This window comes from Myotis myotis, unplaced genomic scaffold (genome assembly GCF_014108235.1).
Source record: "Myotis myotis isolate mMyoMyo1 unplaced genomic scaffold, mMyoMyo1.p scaffold_m19_p_4, whole genome shotgun sequence".
Lineage (NCBI taxonomy): Eukaryota > Metazoa > Chordata > Mammalia > Chiroptera > Vespertilionidae > Myotis > Myotis myotis.
The window spans coordinates 98,898,401-98,911,761 of NW_023416346.1; the positions used below are offsets into that span (position 1 = coordinate 98,898,401).

The 13,361-nt window shown below is 37.0% G+C and overlaps 1 pseudogene; it reads left to right on the forward strand.

Moving 5' to 3' along the window:
* The first annotated feature begins 8,977 nt into the window (after positions 1-8,977).
* On the forward strand, positions 8,978-9,960 carry LOC118653534 (annotated as a pseudogene).
* The last annotated feature ends 3,401 nt before the right edge of the window (positions 9,961-13,361 follow it).

Sequence of the window (13,361 nt, forward strand, 5' to 3'; positions counted from 1 at the left end):
GCCATCTTGTGACCACATGGGGGTGGCCATCTTGTGCAAGGACATGACAGTCAATTTGCATATCACCTCTTTATTATATAGGACTAGTGGCCCAGTGCACAAAATTTGCACACAGGACAGGGGTGGTGTCCCTCAGCCCAGCCTGCACCCTCTCCAATCTGGGGCCCCTTGGGGGATGTCCGACTGCCAGTTTACACCCAATCCCTGTAGGATCGGGCCTAAACCGGCAGTTGGACATCCCTCTCACTATCTGGGACCGCTGGCTCCTAACCACTCACCTGCCAGCCTGATCACCCCTAACCACTCTGCCTGCTTGCCTGATCGCTCCCAACTGCTCCCCACTGCCAGCCTGCTCTCCCCCAACTGCCCCCCACTGCTGGCCTTCTTGCCCCCAACTGCCCCCCCTGCTGGCCTGATGACCCTCAACTGCCCTCCCCTCCTGGCCTGATTGCCCCTAACCGCCTCTGCCTCAGCCCTGCCACCATGGCTTTGTCTGGAAGGACATCAGAAGGTCTCCCAGTCTAATTAGTGCATTACCCTTTTATTAGTATAGATATCACATTTTCTTTATCCATTTATCTGTCAATGGACACCTAGGTTGTTTCTATATATTGGCTATTGTGAGTAATGCCATGATGAACATGGGTGAGTAGATATCTCTTTAAGATACTCACTGTTTTTGGAAATAATGTTTATTCAGTTCCTTTGACTATTTTTTAATTGTGTGTGTGGTTTTTTTTGTTTCTTTTTTATAATTTATTTAGATAAGTTTCTTATATATTTTGGATATTCACCATCTATCACATATATGATTTGAAAATATTTTTTTTCACATTCTTAAGGATTTTTTTTTATCATTTTACTGATAGTTTCTTTTGTTTTGCAGAAGATTTTAAAAATTTTTGTAGCTTCACTTGTTCATCTTAGCATTTGTTTCCTATGTTTTTGGTGTAATATCCAAAAAAGCATTGTGAAGATTTTAAAAAGAAGATGTTTCTTTTTTGTTTTCTTCTAGGCAGTAACATCAACAAAATTGTAACATTGGTCATTCTAAACTCTTCTCCACCTCACAAGAAAACCAACTAACAACTATCTATAAGCAAGACACAGTGGCAAAAGTCCCTAAAACCAGGGATTAGACTGAAGCACTACCCTGGAATGAAGAGACAAAGAAAACATAATTGGAAGAGTAAGAAGAGTGGCCACACTCTTCTCTGCAAGAGCACCACACAAAGACAGCCCCACCCCGCTGGTACTACAGTTTCTCCAGTGTGAACAAAAAGCCCAAGGTCAACATCCAGCTCCTCTAGTGTTTCCAAATACTTCTCAGGAAGCCCACACATAAATCACATCAAAAAAATTGGCGAAGTTTGTGGGGCTTGATTACAGGGTATATGATAGAGACAGAAAAAGCAGGTAGGACATATAGCAACCAGTTCCAAACCTTGCTGCACCTCATTCTTGCTTTCAGTGGTATAGGAGAAGAGATCCAAGCTAGTAGTTCTGTCCTTCTGCATGCTGAGCTAATGGGTTTTTCTGGCCAGGGTGCTTGGTTGGCAATTATACTTGATTTCTGTCCCCATCCAGTGAGTTGTACCAGACTTGGAGCTGACTCTATGGCCTTGCCTATGAACAGAAGCAAATTATCAGCTTGACCCAAATGCTTAGTTTAAGCTCTAGTCACACCTAAACAAGAAGCCTGGCCAGAGAACCCAGACAGCTGCATAACCTACCCTATGACCCAGTGTATGCAGGTAAGGACCCCAACCAGCAATCCCACCCAGTTATGGAGTGTAGCCTGTGGTTCCATCCAATGAGGAAGACTGGGCAGTGGCCCAGCAAATGAAAAGACCAACCCAATGGTAGGGTACACCTGGAGGCATCTCTTGCAACAGAGCTCAGCCAGCAACATTGCTCCACATAAGAACACAGTCTGTGATCCTGTCCAACTCTGGGGCACAATTCAACTTGTGGCCCAAAATAATAGGATAGCATAGTTTGAGATCCCACCCAATCAGAAAAAATGCAAAGCCAAGCCCCATAACCTTCAACCCTGCCAGAGAACACAGCCTGTTACCTCAACAGAGATACTAGGTATATGCCAAGCCCAGTTTGTGGCCCCACTTTATTGTGGAGCACAGCCATTAACCCCATCCAATAAGGAAGTACACCCCTTTATTTATAAAATAGAGAAAAGCTGGACTTGAACAAGGAGCCCAGCCAGCAGTCCCAAACAACCATACCATCCAGAGAGCAGCATTCCTTTGACTTAAGAACATTGGAAGGGTTTTTGCCCAACTGCAGATTCTTAAAACAAGTCCCTCTTTCCATGAATGCTACAAACCTCCCCATCTAGAACATCAAGCTTAGGTAACTGGCGAAGGCTTTTCTTTGCCAAAGCAATGCTTTAACTCTGGTACAAGGCTGCTTACTCAAATACACAGATATCAATGCAAGGAATAAAAGATCAAGAAGAATCAACTAAACATGAGACCACCAAAGGAAAATAATAATTCCAATAACTGACCCTAAAGAAATAGAGACCTATGAACTGTCTGACAAAGAATTAAAAATAACCTACATAAAGTTTAGTGAAGTACAAGAACACACAAACAGAAAACTAAATGAAATTAGAAAAACAATGCATGAATAGAACGAATAGTTCAACAAAGAAATAGAAATTATTTTAAAAATATATAGTTAAATACAATGAATTAACTGAGAAATTAAATAGAAAACTTCAATATTGGACTCAATCAAGCAGAAGATAGAATAAATACACTATGATAAAGGTCATTTGAAATTATGCAGTCAGAGGAGCAAAAGATAAAAAGAATAAAAAACAGTGAAAACCTATGGTATCTATTGGACACAATCAAAAGAAATACATATATATATATATATATATATATATATATATATATATATATTAGAAGCCCATTGCACGAAGATTCACGCAGTAGGCCTTCCTTCCCCAGGCTGCTGGCACTGGTTTTCCTCTGGCATCCAGGACCCAGGCCTTTGTCCTGTCGCAGCGAGGCTTGGCTTCTCTGCTGCAGTTGCAGCAGAGAAGCCAAGCCTCTTCAGTCTTCAGTCTTCAGTCTTCAGTCTTCAGTCTTCAGTCTTCAGTCTTCAGTCTTCACTCCGGCTGGAGCCTTCAGTCTTCGCTCTGTGCCTGCATATGCAAATTAAATGCCATCTTTGTTGGGTTAATTTGCATAGTTCTGATTGGCTGGTGGGCATAGTGGAGTGACACCAATTTGCATGTTCCTCTTTTATTAGTGTAGATATTCATTATCAGAAATATATATACATAATCAGAACAGAATAAAAATATTCAAATCCATAAAGGCTGAAAACTTTCCAAATGTGGAGAAAGAAATGCACATCCAGATGTATGATACCCTAAAGATACCAAATATATTGAAGCCAGAAAAGGCAACACTGAAACACATTATTATTAAAGTATCAAAGTCAAAGAGAAGTTTTTGAAAGCAAGAGAAAAGAAATGAGTTACATACAAAGAAATCTTCATAATAATGTAAGCAGATTTATGAACAGAAGCTTTGAGGGCTAATTGGAGGTGGGATAATATATTCAAAATATTGAAAGAAAAATATTGTCAGTTAAGAATACTAAACCTAACAAACCATTTCTTCTGAAATAAGTAAGAGATAAAGATTTTCTTAACAAATAAAACCTGCGGGACTTTATCATGCCTAGATCTGCATTATAAGAAACACTAAGGAACATTCTTTAAGCTGAAATAAAAGAATGCTAATCAATATTGTATAAACATATGAATTTGAAAAAAAATCCCTAGCCATGGTAAATATATAGCCAAAGTCAGAATCACTAATATTAAAATGGTAATGCATAATTCACTTATATGTATAATTTGAAAAATTTTAAAATTATTAAAAAATAACTATAATAGTTTGATAGTGAATATACAATATAAAAGTATATAATTTTACTATCAATAATCTAAAATGTAAGATGAGTAGAAGTAAAAGTCCAGCTTTTCTCTATTTTATCAAAGTTAAGTTGTTATCAATTTAAAATAGGTTGTTATAGGTATAAGTTATTTTATATAAGCCTTATAGTAACCAAGGAAAATCTTGTAGTTGATTTATAAAAGATCATAATAATAAAACCAGGGAGAAACCAAGATGGCAGCATAGGTAAACACCGGAGTTTGCTGCCTCGAACAACCACTTCAAAAATACAACTAAAAGATGGAACGGACATCATCCATAACCACAGGAAGGCTGGCTGAGTGGAAGTTCTACAACTAGGAGGAAAGAGAAAAACATACCGAGACTCAGAGGAGGCACAATGCTGAAGTAAAATACTAAGGTGCGGAGTGCATGCGGAGCGGGCTGAAGGCTGAGGGCGCAGTTGTTGTTTTCAATCAGGAGGGAGTCTCAGGCTCTGAGCTCCAGTTCAGGGCGAGTCTCTAGGGACCCAGACTCATACGGGAGAAGCGGGACTGTCTGGCATTGCTCAGAACCCTAGGGCAGCTTTCTCTCCGTGGGGCTTGCAGCGATTACTGGGACACTGAGAAGCAGAGCCTCTGAGGGCAAGACTGAGAGCAGCCATAATTGCTAACCCTGCCCTGTTGATCCTGGGGGACCCGCCCCGCCCAAGCTCTGCAGGGAGGCTTTTGCTGGATAGCCTCAGGCAAAGGCTAGAGTAGCACCTCCCTAGAGATCCAGGAGCCAGGAAGCCCAAAGGTCAGAGTGGGACCATCCAGTTTGCAGCTCCGTGGAACCATAAAAGACACACTCAGGGGGCAGACTTAGTGAGCACCAAAGCCCCATTGAAGCAAGTCTAGCCCTAGAGGGGTGTCTCCAGCACAGAAGTTCTCCCACTGCAGACACAGCTGATTCTCACAGCCAATTGGCCTGGAGGTCAATTCCTCACAGTGATAAGTACAACAATCAAGGCTTAACTACAACAAGACTGTGCACAAAGCCCACAAGGGGGTGCACCAAGAGTGTCTACCTCAGGTAATTGGGACACTTAGCACAGAAAGGCGCACTATCGACACAGCGAAGCATAAAAAATGCCGAGACAAAGAAACAGGACACAAACAACAGAATTGGAGGAAAGCAAACTGTTGGATATAGAGTTCAAAACCAAACTTTTAAGGTCTTTAAAGAACTGTCTAGAAGCCGCCGATAAATTTAATAAGGCCCTCGAAAAGACTGGTGAGACCGCTGATAAATGTAGTGAGATCCTCAAGAAATCTAATGAGACCCTCGATGTTGTGATAAAGAACCAACTAGAAATTAAGCATACACTGACTGAAATAAAGAATATTATACAGACTCCCAACAGCAGACCAGAGGGTCGCAAGAATCAAGTCAAAGATTTGGAATACAAAGAAGCAAAAAACACCCAACCGGAAAAGCAAAATGAAAAAAGAATCCAAAAATACGAAGATAGTGTAAGGAACCTCTGGGACAGCTTCAAGCTTACCAACATCCGAATTATAGGGGTGCCAGAGGATGAGAGAGAGCAAGATATTGAAAACCTATTTGAAGAAATAATGACAGAAAACTTCCCCTACCTGGTGAAAGAAATAGACTTACAAGTCCAGGAAGCGCACAGAACCCCAAACAAAAGGAATCCAAAGAGGACCACACCAAGACACATCATAATTAAAATGCCAAGAGCAAAAGACAGAGAGAATCCTAAAAGCAGCAAGAGAAAGAAAATCAGTTACCTACAAGGGAGTACCCATACAACTGTCAGCTGATTTCTCAACAGAAACTTTGCAGGCCAGAAGGGAGTGGCAAGAAATATTCAAAGTGATGAATACCAAGAGCCTACAACCAAGACTACTTTATCCAGCAAAGCTATCATTCAGAAGTGAAGGCCAGATAAAGAGCTTCACAGATAAGAAAAAGCTAAAGGAGTTCATCACCACCAAACCAGTATTATATGAAATGCTGAAAGGTATCCTTTAAGAAGAGGAAGAAGAAGAAAAAGGTAAAGATACAAATTATGAACAACAAATACACATCTATCAACAAGTGAATCTAAAAATCAAGTGAACAAATAATCTGATGAACAGTATGAACTGGTGATTGTAATAGAATCAGGGACATAGAAAGGGAATGGACTGACTATTCTTGGGGCGGGGGAGAGGTGTGGAGGTGAGGGAAGAGATTGGACAATGAACGTGCACCTATGGATGAGGACAGTGGGTGGGGAGTGAGGGTGGAGGGTGAGGTGGGAACTGGGTGGAGGGGAGTTATGGTGGGAAAAAAGAGTAACTAATGTAATAATCTGAACAATAAAGATTTAATTAAAAAAAATAATAATAAAACCAAAGCATACCACCAAAAAAATCAAGTAATCAAATCACAAAGAAAGGCAGCAGGAAAGGAAGCAATAAACAAATGATCTGCAAAATAACCAGAAAAACCCCCAATAAATTAATAATAATAATATTTAAAATATAGCAAAGTACATCCTTAGCTAACAATAATTACTATAAACAAATTTATTAAATTCATACTAAGGCATATAACGAATGGATAAAAATCAAGATCTAATGCATGCAGTATAAGCAAGATTGACTTTAGCTTTAAGTATAAATATAGAGCAATAGTATGGAAAAATATATATCAAGCAATCAATAGTAACCATGAAAAGCAGAGGTAATGCCCTGGCTGGTTTGGCTCAGTGTATAGAGCATTGGCCTGTGGACTTAGGGGTCCCGGGTTTGATTCCGGTTAGGGGCACATGCCCGGGTTGCGGGCTTGGTCCCCAGTGGGGGTGTGCAGGAGGCAGCCGATCAATGATTCTCATCATTGATGTTTCTATCTCTCTCTCCCTCTTCCTTCCTTTCTGAAATCAATAAAGATATATATTTTTTTAAAGCAGAGGTAATTACATTACTTTTAGAGAAAAAAAGACAAGATAAAAGTGGTCCAAAGAAAAGAAAAGGTCATTATATGATTATTAAAGGGTCAATATATCAAGAGGATATAAATTTTATAAATATGCACCAAATAAAAGAGAACCTGTATATGCAAAGCATGTATTAACAAAAGTAATAATAAAATAAACAGCAATTGAGGATTTTAATGCTTTTTTCTCAATAATGGAAAGAGCATCCTGAAAGATAATCAATAAGGAGAGAGAAAATTTGAACAACACTATAATAAATGTAACTAAAATAAATATATAAATATTCCATCCAATAATAGCAAAGTACACATTCTTCTGAAGGACACATAGGATATTAATAGGATAGACTATATATTAGGCCACAAAAAAGTCTCAACAAATTCAGAAAGGTAGAAATTATAGCAAGCATCTTTTCTGACCACAATGGTATAAATCTAGAAATAAATAAAAGGGTAATATTTTTAAAATTATAAATACATAGAAATTAAATAATAAATATGTGAGAAACAAATGAATCAAAGAAGAAATCAAAGGAGAAATACAAAATACAGTGACACTAAAAAATAGAAAACAAAATTCTAAAATTATAGAAGGTAGTAAAATCAATGCTAAGAGAAAATACATATAGTGATAAATGTCTACATTAAGAAAAAAAAAGAGGAACACAGATAACTTTACACATCAAAGAAATAGAAAAAAATCAAACAAAACCCAAGAGGAGTAGAAACAAGCTAATAACAAAGATTACATCAAAAGTAAATAAAATGGATAATAGGAACACAATAGAAAATATTAAAATTAATAATTGAGTCTTTGAAAAGATAAACAAAATTGACAAGAATATGCCTCGACTAACTAAGCACAAAGAAGTAAGACCCAAAATAAACAAAATCGTAACTGAAACAGCATATAACACATGCCACAGAAATACAAAGGATCACAAGAGAATAGTATGAACACCTATACTCCCCAAAATTGTGCAAACTAAAAAAATGGGTTGATTCTTAGGAACATACAACCCACCCAGATGAAATAATAAAGAAATAGAAAATATAAACAGACCAATTATAAGTATGGATTCTGAATCAATAATGAAAAGAATATTTCTACATTACACTATCACAATGAAAGATAATCATATCAATTGATACAGAAAATCATTTGAGAAAATTTAGCATCCATTTATTATAAAAATTCTCAACAAGGTAGGTATAGAGGAAACATACCTTAACATTATAAAGGTACTATATCACAAGCACACAGCTAAGGTAACACTCAACAGTGAAAAGAAAACACTTTTTTCTTCAAATATCAGAACCTAGACAAGGATGCCCACTCTTCCTACTGTTATTCAACATAGTCCATACTTACTAAAGTCCTAACCAGAGAAATTAGAAAAGAAAGATAAATAAAAAACAGCCAGGAAGTTGCCCCCGTGGAGTCTGTGAGTGAGCCCCATCTTCTCTCCCCTCCTAGGAGGGTGGACTGTCCTGAGAAGGCAAAGAGAGAGGGGAACGCTTGGCCTGTGGAAGGTGGGCAAAGATGCCAAACTTCTGTGCTGCCTCCAACGGAAGAGCGTGCTGTTGCACCTGCCTTCTTTAGGTTCCAGTGGGATCTGCCAGATGGTCGAAGTGAGTAGAAAATTGTAGGAAAGCAGACTTAGAAGATAAAACACCTTATCAACTAAATAAACATTATAGATTCTGTTCCAAACACTTTGAGACCTCTATAATCTGCAGAACTAGTGGTATAGGACAATTCTTCAAGATAATGCAATGTCAACAATATTTTATCTTACTAGTCATTGGAATAATCCACATAATAGACACAGAAAAATGAAAAAAATAATTGAGTGAAGATGAAGCCAGAAAACTGAAATGGAAAAGAATTTTGATGAATCTTCTGAACAAGAATAAAAACATAAAGAAAAAATAGCAATGCCCTTAACACCAGTGCAGAAGGGGGTGAAAAACAGAATGAAGACATTTACCTTTAACACTTGAAGTGAAGGAAACAAAAGAATACTTAGTCTGTATTTGAAATTTTGATTCTTATGGGAAAACAAAGCATACCTCTTGATGGACACGAAGCTGATGAAATCTCAGAAAATCTCTTTACTCCTGAAAACTTTCAAGCACTGCTGGAGTGCCAGATAAATTCTGGTGAAGAGGTTCTGAGAAAGCACTTTGAGACAACAGAAGGCAACACATTGTTCTGTTAAAAATGTAGCAGAAACAGATGCTAGAGATTGTGAGAGCTGCATTCAGGAAGAAAGCCTTAGGGAAGTGAGAGACTACCACTTCTTTTCCATTATCAGTGACGATGTACAGGACATAGCAGGGAAAGAGCACCTACCCGTGTTGGTGAAGTTTGTTGAAGAATCTCATAACCCAAGAGAGAAAACTGTGGGCCTCGTGTCTCACGAAGTTGATGCTGAAATTTTGCCTATGAAATTTCACACTACAATAACAGATGTGAGAACCAGGCTTACATTTTCTCCAGATAATTTTCTTCCAAAATGAAAGTTGCTGCTTCTAGACTTTTAGAGAAATATCGCCAAGCTATCTACACACTCTACTTTTCCTGTGCCTTAAATATGTGGTTGGCAAAATTAATGCATGTTATTGGAGTGTCTGTTGTATTAAGAACAACTGTGGAAGTTGTTTCTTTTTTCCATTAATAATCACAACTGCTTTTAGAGCTTGACAAAGTAATTTCTGTCTTCTTTCAGAACAATGAAGAAAGGGGCAAAGAACTAAAGGGAATTTGTCAATCTCAGTGGACAGACAAGCATGATACTTTTGAAATTTTAGTGGAACTCCTTTAAGCAATTGTTTTATATTTATATGGTATAGTGATACAAATACTAGGTAGAATAACTATATAGCTGGCTGAGCTTATGTACTTTGTAGTGCAGTAACAGATTTTTATTTTATCATTACCATTGAAGTTCTTGAAAATGTTCTCTTTTACAAGACTCTGGGAAAAATCCCCAGAGGCAAATTTCTGATGTCTTCTTTGCAGCCAATAGCTTGACTGCAGTGGTTCATTCACTAAATGAAGTGATGGAAAATACTGAAGTTTATCATCAATTTTTATTTGAGGAAGCAACCAATGTGATGAGCAAACTTGAAGCTCCCTGGGAATTTCCACAGAGCTCAGCAAGGGAGTTACTGGCATCTCAGCTGACTTTTGAGAGTTACTATAAAGAAGCTCTAAGTGTTCCAACAGTGAAACACAATATTCAAGAACTGAAAGACATGTTCTCAGAATATGTTCTCAGATAAGCTCTTAAATGCTTATTTCTGGTACCCTCTGTAATGTGACAGCTCAAATTTAATACATCATGGAACATCATGCTGACATGTAAAGATATGACTTAATCCTGACATGAGCACAGCTGAGCTTCATTGTTTAAAAATCAAGTGGAAATGCCAAGGGAAAGACATAGCGCTTCCACCCACCATTTATGAAGGCCTCCACCTGCCAGATATCAAGTTTTTTCCTAATGTTTATGCATTACTGAAGGTTCTATGTATTCTTCCTGTGATAAATGTTGAGAATGAATGCTTTGAAAATGAGCAAAAGCATCTGAAGAACACTTTGACATACCAAATTTCAACTTAGCTTTGCTTAACATAAATTTGGATATAAAATATGATTTGAACTTATTGGTGCACACATAGGTCAAACTCTATACAACTAAGTAAGAGCTTCCTGAAGATAATTCTTTTATTTGATACTTGAAAAAATTGTAAGAAATTTGAAAACATCTTATAGAAAAGCTGTAATGTGTATGCAGGCCACTTAATAGCTGAATATCTTAACACATTGTCCACCCATTGAGTACATTATCCATTGATAATCTGTGTGTTTAATGTCCACTATTTGAACTCTTCTTTGGAGATCTAACTGTCCTTCCAGAAGATAGCATTGAAAGTGCCATGTTACACTCCTGCATAGTCTCTGATAATGGCACTTTGGATTTCTTTTAGTTAAGTCATTTTAGACATAACATCTATTAACACTGTAGATCCCGGTGTTGGGTATTATGTTATCAGTTCTTTGAAATACATTTGTAGAGGTGTGGAAGGAAGGAATATATTTTATAAAATATTACAGTGAAGTTCATCACTAAACTCTGAATACCAGTTTTAATTATGTTGTTAAAAATCTGTTAAAAACTGTAAAGGGAATTACCAGACAGTAAAAGAAACATGTGAGCTTGTCAAACAAGGATTTCACTGTAGATTTTATTTTTGTTCAGTGATATAAAAGCAGCAAGTCACTTTAAAACTGTTAGTGGAAGAACCTGTCATTATTGTTCCAAATCTGCTTGCTGCTGTTTACATTCCTTTTTATGCAGCTTATATCTTGCAGGTATATATTGAACGCTTCGGTTTCATGGTCAAGACAGGATTAAGGTCATGAATATGGACAACTGATTTATGTTTTGTTCTGTATCTTTTTTCCCATGACTATATCTACTACATCATCTTGATTTATAAGCAAAAGCTGGAAAACCTACAAAAATGTGTTTTGCAGTTTATCTAGGAATAATACAGAAAAAAATTGCTGGTATTTTGGTAAAGAAGGTCAATTACGCATAGTTTATTTCAACATAAATAAAATGTGAATTTTGTGTAAAAAAGAAAAGGAACCCAAAAAGACCAACACCAAGACACATCATAATTAAATTGACAAATATAAACAACAAAGTAAGAATCTTAAAGGCTGCCAGAGAGAGACAGAAAGTTACCTACAAGGGTTCTCATATTAGACTATCAACTGATTTCTCAACAGAAACACAGAAGGGAATGGAATGAAGTATACAAAGTGGTGCAAAGCAAGGGATTGAATCCAAGAATACACTATCCAGCAAGGCTATCATTCAAAATTGAAGGTTAAATCAGGATCTTCACAGAAAAAAAAAAAAAGCTAAAGGAGTTTATTACCACCAAGCCAGCAATGAAAGAAAGGTTAAAGGGACTGTTGCAAAAGGAAGAAATAGAAAGGGAGGAAGAAACAGGTATAAAGAATAAAAATGGCAACAAACAAGTACCTATTTAAACATAAATGGAATAAATGCTCTAATCTACAAGATACCCACCTTAGAACAAAGGACTCACACACACTGAAAGTGAAGGGATGGGAAAATTTTTTTCCAGGCAAATGGAAATGAAAAAAAAAACACACACAAAAGCTGGGGTAGCAATAACTATATCTGAAAAAATAGAACTCAAAGTGAAGGCCATAACAAGAGATAAGGAAGACCACTTTATAATACTAAAGGGATTAATACAACAAGAGGATATAACTCTAGCAAACATATATGCACCCAATATAAGAGCATCAAGATACATTACAAAAGACTCCTGGGAGATATAAAAGGAGAGGTCAGCAGCAATACAATCATAGTAGGGGACTTTAATACGCGACTGACATCACTGGATAAATCTTCTAGACAAAAAAAACACACAAAAACACACACACAGCAAGGAAATAGCAATCCTAAATTGACACTCTAGAACAGATGGAACTAATTGACATCTCCAGAACATTCCACCCCAAAGCTATGGAATATACATTCTTCTCAAGTGCACATGAAACATTTTCAAAGATAGACCACATGTTAGGAGACAAGCTAAGTCTATATAAATTAAGAAAGATTGAAAGCATATCAAGTATCTTCGCAGACCAAAATGGCATGCAATTAGAAACCAGCTACACTAAAAAATCTAAAAAATTATCAAATACATGAAGACTAAATAGAATGTTCTGCAATAGTGAATGGGTTACTAAAGAGATCAAAGAAGAAATAAAAATCATCCTGAACATAAATGAAAATGAACAGTGAACAATTCAAAACCTATGGGACACAGTGAAAGCAGTCCTGAAAGGAAAGTTCATAGCACTACAGGCCTACCTCAAAAAGAAAGAGAAACTGGTAATAAGTTATCTAACACTACAACTTAAAGAATTAGAAAGAAAACAACAGGAAAAGCCCAGAACAAGTAGATGGAAGGAAATAATAAAAATCAGAGTGGAAATAAATGACATAGAGATTTTAAAAAAGACAATACAAAAGATTAATAAAACCAAGACTTGGTTCTTTAAAAGGATAAACAAGATTGATGGACTTCTAGCCAAGCTCACCAGGAAACAAAAATAGAGGACCCAAAGAAACAAAATCAAAATAAAGAGGTGAAGTAACAACGGACCCCACAGAAATACAAAGGATTGTAATAAAATATTATGCACAACTTCATTCCAACAAATGGGACAACCTGGATGAAATGGACATATTCCTAGAAAAATACAACCTTCCAAAACTCAATCAGGAAGAATCAGAAAACCTGAATAGGCTAATAACTATTGACAAAACTGAAGCAGTGATTTAAAAAAACACACACACAAAGAAAAAACCAACCAAACAA